The sequence below is a fragment of the Salvelinus sp. IW2-2015 genome, unplaced genomic scaffold (genome assembly GCF_002910315.2).
Source record: "Salvelinus sp. IW2-2015 unplaced genomic scaffold, ASM291031v2 Un_scaffold2015, whole genome shotgun sequence".
Taxonomy (NCBI): Eukaryota; Metazoa; Chordata; class Actinopteri; order Salmoniformes; family Salmonidae; genus Salvelinus; species Salvelinus sp. IW2-2015.
In genome coordinates, this window is record NW_019943364.1 from 1 (window position 1) to 6,356 (window position 6,356).

The following is a 6,356-nucleotide window of genomic DNA, read 5'->3' on the forward strand; positions in this document are numbered from 1 at the left end:
TGGTGGATGTGAGAGACCTTGCACTCCTCCTTCCGTTTGAGGATGCCCCACAGATATTCAATAGGGTTTAGGTCTGGAGACATGCTTGGCCAGTCCATCACCTTTACCCTCAGCTTCTTTAGCAAGGCAGTGGTCGTCTTGGAGGTGTGTTTGGGGTCGTTATCATGTTGGAATACTGCCCTGCGGCCCAGTCTCCGAAGGGAGGGGATCATGCTCTGCTTCAGTATGTCACAGTACATGTTGGAATTCATGGTTCCCTCAATGAACTGTAGCTCCACAGTGCCGGCAGCACTCATGCAGCCCCAGACCATGACACTCCCACCACCATGCTTGACTGTAGGCAAGACACACTTGTCTTTGTACTCCTCACCTGGTTGCCGCCACACACGCTTGACACCATCTGAARCAAATAASTTTATCTTGGTCTCATCAGACCACAGGACATGGTTCCAGTAATCCATGTCCTTAGTCTGCTTGTCTTCAGCAAACTGTTTGCGGGCTTTCTTGTGCATCATCTTTAGAAGAGGCTTCCTTCTGGGACGACAGCAATGCAGAACAATTTGATGCAGTGTACGGCGTATGGTCTGAGCACTGACAGGCTGACCCCCCATCCCTTCAACCTCTGCAGCAATGCTGGCAGCACTCATACGTCTATTTCCCAAAGACAACCTCTGGATATGACGCTGAGCACGTGCACTCAACTTCTTTGGTCGACCATGGCGAGGCCTGTTCTGAGTGGAACCTGTCCAGTTAAACCGCTGTATGGTCTTGGCCACCGTGCTGCAGCTCAGTTTCAGGGTCTTGCCAATCTTCTTATAACCCAGGCCATCTTTATGTAGAGCAACAATTCTTTTTTTCAGATCCTCAGCGAGTTCTTTGCCATGAGGTGCCATGTTGAACTTCCAGTGACCAGTCAGTATGAGGGAGTGTGAGAGTGATGACACCAAATTTAACACACCTGCTCCCCATTCACACCTGAGACCTTGTAACACTAACGAGTCACATGACACCGGGGAGGGAAAATGGCTAATTGGGCCCAATTTGGACATTTTCACTTAGGGGTGTACTCACTTTTGTTGCCAGCGGTTTAGACATGAATGGCTGTGGGTTGAGTTATTTTGAGGGGACAGCAAATTTACACTGTTATACAAGCTGTACACTCACTACTTTACATTGTAGCAAAGTGTCATTTCTTCAGTGCTGTCACATGAAAAGATATACTCAAATATTTACAAAAATGTGAGGGGTGTACTCACTTTTGTGATATACCAAAATCGAATCAAATTTTATTGGTCACATACACATGGTTAGCAGATGTTAATGCGAGTGTAGCGAAATGCTTGTGCTTCTAGTTCCGACAGTGCAGTAATATTGTTGTAGAAAAGGCAACATTTTTACATCCGTTCTCAGAACATTTCAAAAACTTTGAACGGTCAGGAAACATAAGGCTTCATTCCCAGAACCAATTGGAAACAAAAAACGTACATTCCCACAACTTCCAAGGAACCAAATGTGCTAGCGGGGAAATGCCTGGCCGCAAACAGGATGCATGCTTTAGAATGGGTTTTTCAGTGCATACTTTCACTGTTTTCACTCTGTRTTACAGGCCAGTGTGAAGCAACTGCGGAGTTGCTGATCCATCCCAACACAGGTTAGCGTTTTTTGTCATGAATCTTGTTCTGGAGGCAGCTCTGCATAGTGGTCACTTGCTGGCACCCTAACTTTAACCCTGACCACACTACGAACTCTAATGCCTAACCCTAATCTTAAATTAAGACCAAAAAGCACATTTTGGTTTTCATGAATTTTTACAATATAGCCAATTTTGACTGTGCAGCTGGCCCATGTTGCCAAAATAGCTCAGTTCTGCCTCAATTAGAAGACTCATGATATAAAATACAGTATATACCTGCTATCCAGACACACAGTTTAGTTTCTCTAACCTCAGCCATAGTAGCTGTGACGAAATGAGCATCTGTGTTTAATTACATATTTTTAGATGATACTGTACCAGAAAGCCAAAGAATGTGTTTGAGAAGGAAATTATCAGGGCTGGATACATCCCAAAACAATTCCTGAATGTCAATCTTATGGAGGAAGTCAGGAAGGCTGTTGAGAATGCAAGAGTAGCCGCAAGCAAAGCAACATGAAATGAGGGGCTTCCTAATGAGGCACTAGTTTCCTAATTTACTGCCAGTTTTATTCTCAAAATGGTATCCCCATAATCACTGCTTTTGGTGTACGCACCCACAATTTCCTCTCCCTCTACAGTGTATACGTTCTCTTTTGCCTACTTTGAGTGCTGACATCTTGTCTTTGTCTGGTGGCCAGGTGTGTGTTATTATTTTGTGTACCTCCAAATAACTCCTCTTCAGTTACTCACAACAAGTAAGTTCTCGACATTTCTGCCTCATATTGACCCAATCATAGCCACTTCCTTTGTCTCCATGCGTCAGACCTGCTGTTTACAGTATCTCTCGCACTGGTTTTTAGTCTGCCCGTCTATGCCAACCTACATCTGGTTCTTGTAACTGTTTGTGATTGTGGTCTGCATACCCATCTCCCTGAGCATGAATAAGCCCATGTATGGACACCAAGCCCCCTATAGGGTGTTTGTCTTGTGCCTAGAGGCTGACAGCTGTTCATCATCCAGACAGGAAACACAGTGGCAAGTCTAGTGACGACTGCACAAGGAAATATGTCCAACAGACCAACCGGGACATTGAAACAAATGTAAATTGATATTTCAAAGTATTTAAATGTCCAATGCAGCCGTTTTCTCTCAATATCAAATAATCTCTGGATTGTTTTCAATTAAAATGGTTAAAAAAATAAAATAAAWAAATATTTTATTTATTTATTTATTCACCTTTATTTAACCAGGTAGGCCAGTTGAGAACACGTTCTCATTTACAACTGCGACCTGGCCAAGATAAAGCAAAGCAGTGCGGCAAAAAACAACAGAGTTACACACGGGATAAACAAACGTACAGTCAATAACACAATAGAAAATCTGTATACAGTGTGCAAATGAAGCAAGYAGGTAGTGCAATAAATAGGCCATAGTGGCGAAGTAATTACAACTTAACAATTTACACTGGAGTGATAGAAGTGCAGATGAGGATGTGCAAGTAGAAATACTGGTGTGCAAAAGAGCAGCAAAAAACATATGGGGATGAGGTAGGTAGTTGGTTTGATGGGCTATTTACAGATCGGCTGTGTACAGCTGCAGCGATCGGTAAGCTGCTCTGACAGCCGATGCTTGAAGTTAGTGAGGGAGATATGAGTCAGCAACTTCAGTGATTTTTGCAATTCGTTCCAGTKATTGGCAGCAGAGAACTGGAAGGAAAGGCGGCCAAAGGAGGTGTTGGCTTTGGGGATGACCAGTGAAATATACCTGCTGGAGCGTGTGCTACGGGTGGGTGTTGCTATGGTGACCAGTGAGCTGAGATAAGGCGGAGCTTTACCTAGCAAAGACTTATAGATGACCTGGAGCAGGTAGGTTTGGCGAAGAATATGTAGCGAGGACCAGCCAACGAGAGCATGCAGGTCGCAATGGTGGGTAGTATATGGGGCTTTGGTGACAAAACGGATGGCACTGTGATAGACTGCATCCAATTTGCTGAGTAGCGTGTTGGAGGCTATTTTGTAAATGATATCGCCGAAGTCAAGGATAGTCAGTTTTACGAGGGTATGTTTGGCAGCATGACTGAAGGAGGCTTTGTTGCTAAATAGGAAGCCGATTCTCGATTTAATTTTGGATTGGAGACGCTTAATATGAGTCTGGAAGGAGAGTTTACAGTCTAGCCAGACACCTAGGTATTTATAGTTGTCCACATATTCTATGTCAGAACCGTCCAGAGTAGAAAATAGCTTCTTAACAAAGATCAATTTCTTTCTTATTGGTCTATTAACTAAGTTACCACCTGGTGATGTCACCAGGCAGGCCAAAACTCAATCCCACCAAAGCAGGTGGGATCTTTTCAAACAGCTCTTTCACAAAAAAACTAAACATTTTCACAGTATTGTTTCAACCTCATTGTGTGGAAATATATTTAAGACACAGAAAAATAAATCATGCATCCTTTAACATCTGTATCTGACTCAGGTTTGTTAGACACAAAATAGTAATCTCTCCACTGTAGTAGCTGGTGTGTGATGAGCTCCACATCCCCCTCTCATATAATGCAATATACACTGAGTGTAGAAAACATTAAGATCACCTTGCTAATATTGTACAAAACATTAAAAACACCTTCCTAATATTGTACAAAACATTGAGAACACCTTCCTAATAATGAGTTGTGCCCCCTTTTTCCATCAAAACTGCCTCAATTTGTCGGGGAATGAAGTCTACAAGGTGTCAAAAGCGTTCCACAGGAATGCTGGCCCATGTTGACTCCAATGCGTCCCACAGTTGTGTCAAGTTGGCTGGATGTCCTTTGGGTGGATTGCAGTTCTTCAAACACTCAAACCGGTGCACCTTGCACCTAATACCTTACCCCGTTCAAAGGGCACTTAAATCTTTTGTCTTGCCCATTCACCCTTTGAATGACACATATACATAATCCATGTCTCAATTGTCTCAAGGTTTAAACCTCTTAAGGATCCACCCCTTTTTTTCAATTCTCACCTAAAATGACATATCCAAATATAACTGCCTGTAGCTCAGGACCTGAAGCAAGGATATGCATATTCTTGATACCATTTGAAAGGAAAGAGAAAGGCCATAATGTATTCTTCCAGCCAAGGAGCAATTTCGATTTTGGCCACTGGATGGCAGCAGTGTATGTGCAGTTTTAGACTGATCCAGTGAACCATTGCATTTATGTTAGCTCAACCGTCCCGCGGGGGACTCACCAATCGCAAAAATCCTTCTTTAACCTGTCTCCTCCACTTCATCTAGACTGATTGAAGTGTATTTAACAAGTGACATCAATAAGGGATCATATCTTTCACCATATCTTTCATGGAAAGAGCAGGTGTTCCTAATGTTTTGTACACTCAGTGTATATAATATGTAATTTAGAAGACGCTTTTATTCAAAGCGACTAACAGTCATGCATACATAAATGTCAAATATTTATTTAATCAAACCCATTATCCTGGCGTTGCAAGCACCATGCTCTACCAACAGAGGACCAAAGTGCTTCAAGCACCTGGTGGAAAGGTGTTATATAAATCCAATCCACTGTTGTTATGATTAACTACCTGTTAGGGCACATCAGGACTTTGTTGTTCCATGTTCTGATTGGGAGCTATTCCATGAGAAGATGCACTTGACAATCCTAATCCTCTCCCTCCACTTCAGCTAGCCTAAACCAAGCCCTGTTTCAGAAGTACCAATGTGTGATGCCCGTTTATTTATCTTTATAATAAGAAAGTCTGCACATGGCATATTCTGCTCCCAAGTGCTTCAATTTGACCTGCACCTGGTACAAGGTGCTCCTCCCGAACATTAAGGACCTTTCTCTATTCATATAATTAATTGTTTGCAGCAGGGTGTGCCTATCGCTCACACTGACTTCTTGTATTGGTACATGATTCAATCCCTGCTGACTAACGGGTGCTGGTTTTACACTAAAGGTGTGGTCTCCCTGTTCTCAAGACTTATAGCTAAAAGTCTTGAACTTGTCTCAAATGTATCTGTTCTGACACAAACATGTCTTCTTTAATGGGGGAAGATTTCTGCAGTTTCACAATAAATTGAGTTTTCCCTTCTGTTCTTGATCCAACAAGGATCATTGAGGTTTAGAATATTCTAATAATATTTCTCCCAGAGATGGTATGAGGACTCAGGAAATCTGACCACCCATGTAATCAAATAACAATAATTTATTTTTCTGGACAAAACGTTAAGTGAATTTAAACACTTAACCCTAGTTGTTCCTGTAAGTCACTCTGTATAAGTGTCAGCTAAATGACTAAAATGTAAATTTAATTTGTCCAATAGAACAGAATTTAACAGACTGATACAATGTTTTTCCTATGATTGCAACAATGTCATTGGGGTGTCTGGCACCAAATATGCACATTATTGCATCGTGATGAGTGGACAAAGAAATGGGACAGGAAACCAAGTAACACAAATGCATACAACACTTTGCCCTTGAACTGAAGCTAATATGTAAATGATTTACATTTGGTTGGTGATATTAGTTTGTCACACTCCTGTTTTTACTTTCATTTACTCTGCAAATGAGTTGTTAAGTTTCTATTCCTTTAGTTACATTTTCAGTCAACCTCAAACCTCATGTGATTGGCCCTACTTTTTGAATTGATAAACCCTGACCACTTTCCTTTTTTTCATTGTTTCATTGTTCATTTTAAGATTCTGTTTCTCTCAGTTATGTTTT